This window comes from Falco naumanni, chromosome 7 (genome assembly GCF_017639655.2).
Source record: "Falco naumanni isolate bFalNau1 chromosome 7, bFalNau1.pat, whole genome shotgun sequence".
Taxonomy (NCBI): Eukaryota; Metazoa; Chordata; class Aves; order Falconiformes; family Falconidae; genus Falco; species Falco naumanni.
The window spans coordinates 58,748,831-58,759,487 of NC_054060.1; positions in this window are offsets into that span (position 1 = coordinate 58,748,831).

Below are 10,657 nucleotides of genomic sequence, written 5' to 3' on the forward strand. Positions count from 1 at the left end.
TCCAGATTTTTTAAACCCATAGATTCCCTAAATCTTCCAGGAATGAGTTTGTACTTATATTTAGATAAAATTCATACAGTATAATTTCCCTCAGTTTTATAGTGACAGTAGCAGTGACATACCAAAGATATAATCAGTTCATAGCACGATGTATAACCCACTCTTTCAACTTTGCTATCATGAACTTTTGTGTAGGAGGATCAAATGTTGCCTATTAATGGTTTCTGGAAGAGGCAAATGAAAAGAAGAAATAGGACAATCCTCTCTGGTATCTCTCTTAAAAGGAAATCAGCAAAAGGAGAGCCTTTTGGTCAAAATGAATACTCTGGCATTTTAAGAAGTCATGTGCAATAAAGCATTTCTGAAATGTCCTCATAGCGAAAGGATTTTAACAAATGAAACAAGAAATTATAATTCCCTATCAAAAATCTGAAGAGGGAGGGAATATTTTTGCTGTGTGCAAGCTGAATCAAGTTAATGAGGCATCTAACACTGCGAAAAGAGCGTTCTCTATAAATAAATCCTGTCTGATTGGGATATATTAGTCTTCTGATAACATTCTATAGCCTACAGATGCTTTGAATAGAATGTGTATGTGTGCAAATACTCAGATCTATTGGAGTTACTGTTCTTCCAAGTCCTTGTCCATCACACATATTATAGTCATTTTCATATTTAAGCACTGAATAAAACCTCAGTCTCACTCCAGTGCCCGGTTTGAATAGGTGGGCTCAGCAGCTAGGCTCTGTGAAAGCTCTGGAGATTGTATTTCACACACAAAGATGTGGCTAAAGAGCAGCTGTGTAGCCTGTCAGTGGAGGACTCTTCATCTGCTTGCCAGAAGTAACACTTGTGCTTGCGAGAGCTTTAAAGGATCAAGGAGTAGGGCCTCATGTCACAGAGTACTTTCCCCCACCGCTGTCCTGGCTGTGTGCTTCTGTGTGTCATGGAGGGTCTGTGGTGACTGTGAAGGCAGCATGGGCAAACAGGCAGGAGAAAAATCATACGACGTGAAGTTACAGGCTCTGGTAGATTCCTTAGAAGCAAAAGTGTGTTTAACTGCAACATCTTTTGATTAGAGTGTCAGTTCATTTTTTTGGAAAGGGAAAAGATTGGGAGAGGGAGATGATTTGGAAAGTTTTTTTGAAAAAATAATAATTTTTTTTAATCTTCCAGGGAATTGAAAGCTCTTTCTTTGTGAAGTAGCATACTCTTATCTTTCCTTGAAAATGTGTTGTAGTTACCTATGTATTATGTTTTCACATTTTCCTGAATGATTTGCTTCTTTAGAAATCTTGTTTATCACCTCCCGAGTTCTGAGAACAAAGCGATGCAGATCTTTGGAGAAGGTGTTCATGTTGCTGTGTTGTGGTCATCCAGTCCTTTTAAAAAAAAAAATCAAAAAAAAATCAGCCTCAGGAAAGAGAACCTAGAGTTTTAAGACCATTGTGTAGCAATTCAGAAGCTTTTGGAGTATTTACTCTCTGTAACAACTCAAAATAAAAGAAATAAAATACCCAACACTTCGGTGCCACAAAAGGCTCCAAATCAATATAGCGTAATTAATAATGCAGTCCTAAGAACAAATCTATAGAATTTCTGTTTTTGTATATACTTTTTCTTCAAATAGAATGACATGGTTGTTGTCAGTGCCCTTTTTTTTTGTCCTCAAGGCTGGACAGCAGAGGGTTGCATTGTCTTTTCGACTATGTAAGAGTACTTGGTGGCCAAATTAACTTTTGAATCAAAATGCAGAAGTTTTCATGAGCTTTTAATTAGCTATTAAGACACTGCTAATTTCAGATCAAAAGAATTTAGGGCAAAGTCTTTTTTGGAATTAAGTGCTGCCATGCCTTTTGAGGGTCTAGAACACTGGGTTCAGAGTGATAAGACTAAGAGTGAATAGTGATATATCTAAAACTGTACCAACATGTCTAGTTAGCAAAACACACTTGTCCTGCAGTCCAGGATAATTTGGGGTTATTTTGTAAGAACGTTACATAAAATTAATGCTTTGAGATACAGTTTGTCTTTGCTAGTTTCATTTGCACTCAATTTTTATAGTACACAAAGTCAAATCAATATGCTGTTTAATAAATCAAATCTTAAAACTCTATGATCACTGCCATTATGCTTTTTGAAGAAGAAGACCTCCCTGAAAAGCTGGTATCAATCATTCCTGTATGAGGTCTGAAGCAAATGTAACCTGCAAAGGCTGGTAGCTGGGCTATCTGCCATCATTGCTGGCAGCGTAAAGGCTCCGGATACAGTCTTCTATTATGAGGAATATGGAGACAAATCTGTCTGGTTTTAATGTGTGTTAAGTTTCTGAGATTAATTCATGTTGTTGTGTTTGAAAACAGTGATCTAGACTTCAGGGCCTATGGATGTTTCTCCATTACCGTGCCCTCTGGACAGTTTGTTGCTCTCTGAACTCCCCTTTTCCAACTTGTGAAAGACTGTCCCCATTTTGAAGAATTTTATTACCAAGAGGGGCAGCAGTCTAGGTAGTATTGTTATATGAATCTACAGTGCTAGTACAATAGAGTCATAATGAAGGCAGGGGTCAAATTATATGAGGACAGGGTTAAAATAGCTTTATTATGGCACAAATGGACACTTAATGGTCATGCAGAATAGGAAGTACTGCATATTTAGCTACACAGGTTACTGTTTCCAGAATCTACCAGCATTTTTTAACATTTCCTTTTTGTAGAAGAGATTGTGCAAATTGTTAATGGTTGGATAACAAATATTTAAAGGAATACCAGTTTAGTATCTGTTATGAGGCAAACGTGAACCCTCATTTTAAGTGATCACTGGAAGAATGAAATAAGAGCATGTGAACAAGAACAATTATTTTAACTCAACATATATCATTCTGCATAAAAATGATGACATTATGGAACTGTTGAAAACATCTTATAATAGAAAAAAATATAAATGTGCTTCTTTTCTTTTTATGCTAACAGGTACTGTTGTCCAAAAAAAAAAAAAAAAAAGAAAAAAGGACCTGTCAGGGAAAGTATACAAAACTGCTTTTCCTTTGAATGCATATTTAAAATGAAGGCATGATGACAGCTTTCATTTGAGCACTGGACGATTTTTTTTTTCAGAGTTTGCTGCTGTTCATGCAAAATAAGTTGCTGTGATTGCAACATATGTATTATATGGCACATATGCTACCTCTTAGATAAAAGTGTAACTCTTGTGGTTCCTAGCATTTTTCTAAGGACATACAGTGTTTAACAGTAACAGATCTTTTTATAATATTTTTGCCATGTTTTTGGCAACTAAATATTTTTTCTTTAACCTTTCTCATTCATAAGTTAAATTTGTTGTTAGAGAAAAATGGAGTGTGGAGGTAGAAAGCAACAGTGTGAATAAGAGAGCAAGAGTGTTTTGACTGGCAGTTTTCTCTTTGGCTACCATTTTGGGTTTCTTTGTTGTAATGCAGGAGGGCAATAAATTGCCAGCTGCAAACAAGGGTCTGTTTAGCTATGTATTGTACAGACAATCATATACAATCAATTATGGGTTAAAATGCTGGTGTGGCACTTCAGAAATTAGGAATAAGAACTACTGTTAAGAATAATGTGGGCTTATTGTCCAATTTCTGACATATGCAGTAAAATGTGTATCTTTTATATCTGTTTGATTATGTTCAGTCCTTAAATCCTTCCCTGTGTAAGGGTGTGGGCTTTGAATTACGGTATGTTGAAACATATTTTCACACATACGATGATTAATCACAGCAAAAAGACAAATACCCCAAACTCCACCCGCAGTACCAATGATTAAGTGTTTTTTCCTGTGAATATTCCCATGAAGCCAGTGGGACTAACCATATGAATACCTCTTACTACATGTGAGCAAGGAAAAATGTGAGCCCTGCTTTAGGCTTGAACACGAAGCGAGCTTTCTTTAAAGGACAGCGTTATTTGTTCCCTACGTAAATCCTAAGTAAATAGAAGTGGACCTTCAGTCTTCTCCCTCCTACTCCCAGAAATGATCCCATTATACTGGTAGTTCATAAATATGCAGTGAAGCCCATCTGTTCTAGCTTGTGATTTAAAATAGTATCTTGTAATTCTTTGTAATGTCTCTGGGTCTGATCACAAAGGCATCAGTGGCAATGATAAAGCTACCATTATCCTCAGACGCATTGGCTCAGGGTTCCCAAGAAGCTTTGACGCGAGTATTAATCTCTGTTGGAAGGGATCCGGTGTCCCTTTCTGGCGCCCATCGTTCAGGAGAGTGCACTGTTCGCAGGGCACTTTCTAGAAACAGGGCTACTTGTGCTGCTGGAAGAGGGGGCCTTTGTGAATCTCTTGGGCGCTTGCACAGGGATGCTTTCCCCAAATCAGGCCAGAGCATGCAATTACACTGTCAGGCTCTATCTTCAGACAGAGATGACTTTTTAGGCAATCTGTAGATCTGAGTTTACTGTCAGAATTATGAAAAGCCTTGGAAGGAATTCCATAAATGTTCAAAAATAGCTATTCGTAAGCAACAACAGAATAGAAGTAACAGTTTGAGAGATTTTTAAACTCCATTACTTGTACATATTTATACAATATAGTGCCTGTCACCGATAATGTACAGCAGATTTATCGTGCTTTATCGTTTTAAAGAAGAGTCGGTTCTCTGAGTGACGTATGAAATAAATTACAAATAAACAAGATGCTGCTTAATAAAACAATTAATTCTCCGAAGGCTCTGGCAGTGCTTTCTGAATTCTTATCAGCCCTGCTTTACAGCTGTAACTTCAGGATATAATAGGAGATTGGATCTTATACAGGCAACGAAACAGATGATCAAATTCACAAGGGATCGTATCAGGCTTTTTCCAGTACTAAAGAAACATATTAATCTCTGTCACTTTTTTTTTGAAACGCTGTGACAGAAATAAACCTGTACTGTAACTTGGCCCTTTTAATGAGCTTCTGGAGTGTGGGCTTTCCACTCAGCACCTGAAAAACACAACAAAACACCTTTTACATTAAAGATGTGAGGTTTGCTGCTGGCTAAATTTGTACACAGAAGTCTATAAACCAGTGCTCAGCCAGCTGGGAAGCAAGAAAGCAAATTCAGATTCTGCCATGAACTTCACAGACCAATTATCTACTTGGAATCATGGGAGTTTAACAAACAAATACCAGCCCCTGCTGAGCCTTTTCAGTCCAGCAGCTTATGGGTGATTCAGTTGCATCAGAGGCTTTTAGACTGATCAATTCTTAATCACAAAGCGCAAAAATTATTCTCAGACTCATGTCAGTTTCTTTGGACACCTTTGTTAACAATCTGCTTCAAATAATTTTTTTAAAGAACTGCAGACACTGTTTTTATTGACTCCCCACTTGTAAAATGTTTATAGCTTGTTAATTTATATTTACCCCTTTACTTTTGCCTGCAAATCAACATCACTTAGCACAGTTTGGTTACACTTTGTCCAAAGGAAATTACAGAAGCCTGCTATGGGGCTAAAATGAAGGAAAGCTGAGGAAAATCAATACACTGATGATTAAACAGATCGTAGCAAATTCACGGCTGTAAGCTACAGCATGGAGACATCAGTGTGATGCCTATCTAGCAGTTAATGTGCTTTCAGCCAGTTGAAGAAAATTTCACAATAAGGCAGAATGTAACAGAAAAAAATATAAGCTACTACAGAGCAATGCTGTTTTTTACTCGATAGGAATGGTTCTGTTATTCAAGTTTTATTTTGCTATTTGACTTCACAGAAACAGTAGAAAAGGTTTATATCTAAGAAAAAGAAAATCTATATCATGGGGAAATTTGCAGTGGGAGTTTTAAAGAACTATTTGACTTGCAGTATCACTCACAGCTATTGTAAAAGCTCTGTATTTACCGTTATTTTAAACCACTCTTTTCTGTCAGTGAATTTCAACTGTGATAATTTCTATTTTAACCTTCCTTTTGCTTTAATTAGAAGACAAAAAGGTATAAGCATGTTTCTAAATAAGTATCCTAACAAGAAGGATAATGTTTAGTGTAAATTGTGTATTGTCTAACAAAGTGATAATCTGTCACTACTCATTTTAAGTAATGGAGCAAATTCACAATAAAAACAGGCAAATGGAGTTTTTTGCACATTAAATTATTGTGTACATTTAATAGCACTGAATAAGTATTTATGAAATTGATGTGGAAGTAGGAGAACAGTCTTGGGAATAACAGGCAAAGGCCAGTACCAGCATGCAGCAAGGATCCTGAGTAGGTCCAGGGACTTCACATTTGTAGACAGTTCTCATTTATGAACAGGAAAAGTTTCCCCTCTACCACCCATCGCAGTGCCTCCACAGCACAATGTGACCCCGTGCAATGTGTGTTTACTCTACTCACCAGTAGCCACATAAAAATAGAATCTGTAAAATGAACTTGCAGCGTTAGGGCCAATTTGTCACCACTGATAGAAATAGGGATGCCAATGAAGAATTAATTACGACCAGAGGGAACTTAACAACTGTGACTTGAGCTTTTACAAATAGTGTATGCCCATTTCAGTGGATTTCAAAGGCTCGTATGAAGAGATGGCCCACAGAGCCTGACTCATTCCCTCCTCAAAAAGGAGGCAAAGGATATTCAGGCAGCAAAGGAGATTATTTCTCTTTTTCACACAGCTTGAGCATCTGCAGAAAATGTTCACTCTGGTGAAGGAACATTGCTGAGCTACTCCTCGATTTTCCTGACTGGCAGCCTGGAGCCTTTCAGTCATATTCCCCTCAACGTACTGGCACACCGCTGTTCTGCATCATCATGGGCAGAGACTCCCAGAGTTTGTGGGGCATCGGGGCTACCATCCTATCGACTGCACCCACTTTTTCCTTGCACAATCCACCTCCTTCTGGCACCCCTCAGAGGGTCCGCAGTGAGAGGCACCATCAGGGCAGTGTAAAGCTGTGCTGAATTCAGGCTTTCTCTCACTGTCCTCTCCTCCATTTATCCAGAATCATGCTTGTTTGTATACTCAGTCACCCAAAAATCAGTAGAAGAAAATACCTGGGCCTTACTTCTGAACTCTGATGGGAAAGCACTGCTCTTCACAGATGCATACTGCCTTTCGCCTGAGGGTTTCCAAAAGAACCATGTTTTTATACTTTCAACATAATCCTGCAATTCTTTAATTAGCAGAAACATCACAAAAACAGGGGAAAATGAAGTGCCAAAAACTTTACTAGTGCGCTAAGCTGCATTCTGCTGCTGATTTATTTATGATGGAATACATACTTTATTTAGCTGATAATTTTATCATTTAGCCAGTCTTAAAAAAATCTTTTGTTTTTCTAAGAGGTTCTGCACCAAAACCGGAGATTTTTGTTTTGGTTTGCAGCAGGTAAATGCATAATTGCTTTAATAAACAGTATTTGATTAATCAAAGAACTAATAAGTTACAACTAGTTTTTCTGAATGATAACATCTTGTAGTCTGTGGTGTCAGCTGGAGAGTTGTAGATTCAATACTCTGTTAAGATGCTTAAAAATTCCCCGTAAACATACACAGAAATATGCTGAATATTAACCCCCCCAAATTATAAATACACAGAGATACAAATCTCAAATAAAAAACAGTGTTCTCTGAACACAACCTGTGTCAAAATTCAGTCAAATTTCATCTTTACAACTACAGTTAAGTTACAAACTAAGTACAAGGATGACAAAAATTCAAAGAAAATACAAATATGATAGACATAAAATACATGGCACAATAAATATTACAATAAAATGTAACATTAACTGAAGATTTTTTGTTTCCGCAATTCACATGGCAGCTTTGAGTAACAATTTCAACTGAAAATTTTAAAAAAACTTTTCATGATATTTTCTGTCACTGGGATCATAAACATGCATTAGAAAATTACCTTTGAAAAGATTTACTTCTTGTGAACAGTTTAATAGACTGCTAATTTTACCTAAAGATGTAACTTCTCCTGTATTTTCTCTAATTCTGTATCCAGAGCTGTAATGACTAGGATAAAATAACTAATAGTGAGAGCTGTAGTAAAACGTGTCTACATGATATTGATAGCTTAAAAAGTGAAACAATACTATTGGAAAATGTGGGAAAAGATCCATGTCAGAATCCTCTTGGGTTTGCCAGTTTAATCGTGCTCCTGGGTATGTAGTTTTCAAGATTTTCTTCAGTTGTGGCATTGAAGGAAAAGTAAAATGAAGTGACAGAACTGATTAGAAGGCGATAATGGAAGGGAAAGTGAATAAACCAAGTGTAAACTTTTGATAGGCAACACTTGTGTAAAGCCCACTAGTTATGTGCTTTTTAAAAAATATTTTTGTAACTCCAACACTTTGATGAAGATGACCAATGAACTTTTTTAGTATGTAGTGATCCACATTGAAGAGTAAGTATGAATGTGCTACCAAAATATACTTTTTATAGAAGCAAGTCCTTTGACATTACCAATAATGTTAACTTCTTCTATTAAAATTGCACAACAGGTTTATTCTGCAAAAAATATTTTGTTGCTATTCAGTTACTTACACTAATTTTTATTTGACTATAATGTGTGAATTATGAATGGAATGCTCTTTAATTGGTAGCACATATAATTTACTTAATTATAGAAAACATACAATTAAAGTATAGCCGTAATAAATATTAAAATTTTTCTGATGACAAAAAATCCAAATGCAAAACAGTATATTGCAATGCCTGATGAAACAAGCTATCAGCAGGAAAACTACTTGAAAAACCTCTGAACAATGCATTTATTTTTCTTTTTTAAACTTTGTGGAACCGATTCGCATGCTAAAGACCTGATCAGTAAAAGTTTGGATTGTTTCTCTGTTAAATCAGACATGCCTCCTAAAATTTTTGCAATGTTTCCTTTATAAATTAATTGTTCTGTGGTTATTTGTTAATGAATCTCCCCCACGTGAAAAAGTAAAATCTCAGTAGATGTGGATTTTACACTGCACTAGATCAATCCCAATACCAGTAAATGGATATTATTAAACAGCATGGGGTAGTGCAAACTGGGAAAGAAAACTTGTAGTGTGCTGCCTTTGAGCAGACCTGGCTTGCATGCTGTGACAGGGCAATTGTCGACATGCTTTTTCATGCCAATCTGCAGCTTTTTCAACTCTAGATGCTATGGCAACCAGGGTTTAACAGACTAAGCAGCTAACAAGCTTCCCTGATGGAATTGTCTGGTTGTATGATTGCCTTGTCTTAGTGAAAATATAAAATAGACTGAAGACACTTGCGGACATTTGTCAAACTGATTATAATTTGGACACTCAGCTCATAATTATCTGTTATATATTGCATAGTATTGACCGGCAGTGTTTTCCATGCTGTCTGTAGAGAACACGAGTGCCTTTCTGTACAGCCTGTTTCCTGTGGAAAGAATGGGTTTTGGTTAGGCTGAGTTGGTCAACATGGCAGGTGAGATTATGTGGATATAGAAAATAAATGCTCTTAGCAGAGGGTTTTTTCCCTTCTTTTTCTCTGGGTTTTTGGTAGTTTATTTTAAACATAAAATAAAGAAAACAAAAGCCAATTATAAAGTAACATGATTCTTTACAAGCATATAAACCCACAAATAACTGCATTTTCAGGACACATTTTTGAATGTCTTTATGTTTCTTGATGTTCATTATCAGGCAGTTGAGTTCTTTTTGTTGGCCTCAATGAATGCCTTGTGTTTCTCGCTTGCTTGTTTGTTGTTTTTTTTAATTTGTTCTCAGAAGAAAAGGGCATTCAGCATAAAACATGGGTCTAAGACTACATGTTTCCCAGCATTTTTTACAAGCTGAAATCTGTGGGATTCATTACTCTGCAAAGACTGCTTGACCACTTGTAGAACATTGTTTTATTGTTTTGAATCTGTTTCAGTTATAATAATAGCTAAGCAGAATGTTTTTGTTTTGGTTTTGGTTTTTTTTATGCCCTGAGGAGAGAAACTCAGAAACATACATTTCTGTGAGGATTTCTTTAGTGGTATTATCACTCATACCACAGTTTGGGGTGAATTGATATGATTCTTTTACAGTAGGCCACAAGAAGACCCATAGGATGCAAATAAGGTTTGAGTTCACAAGTGGAGGTGTATCTTTGGCAGTTTGACTCTTGGAACTGTATCACTGCAGATGCTCCTGACTAAAGGCACCCTCTCAATGATCCTATTTCAGGGGTGCTGTCCACTACCGTGCCTCTATCAGGCCAGAAAATATCCAGCTAGTTCATTCTTTCCTGTAGGCAGCTGAGTGCCTTACTCAGTTGTGCACATCTGTGTGGAGCACCATCCTCAACACCTGATGAGTTAATGTCACAAATGTGCAGCCTTTCTTTCATAAAGGAGAAGATGAATATCAGGGACAGGACACTTGCCATAAAGCATTCTTCTTGCAAATATGGGAAGGATGTTCATTCAGTTCCGAAGTGAAAGAACAATGTATTTTCTTTAAGTGCGTAAGAAAAAAATATTAAATCTTTTATTTACTGAATATGTAGATTTGTTGGGAGTTCCAATATTTCAAATGCTGAATTCACACATGGTTCATAACTTTTAGTTCCTCTAGTTTGTATTGGTGACGAGTCATAGTTCATCTTTGATGGTAAGATGTCTGTAAAAGGTTTGGTCTTTATCCAGCTTGGGAAAGAATCAAGAAACAGC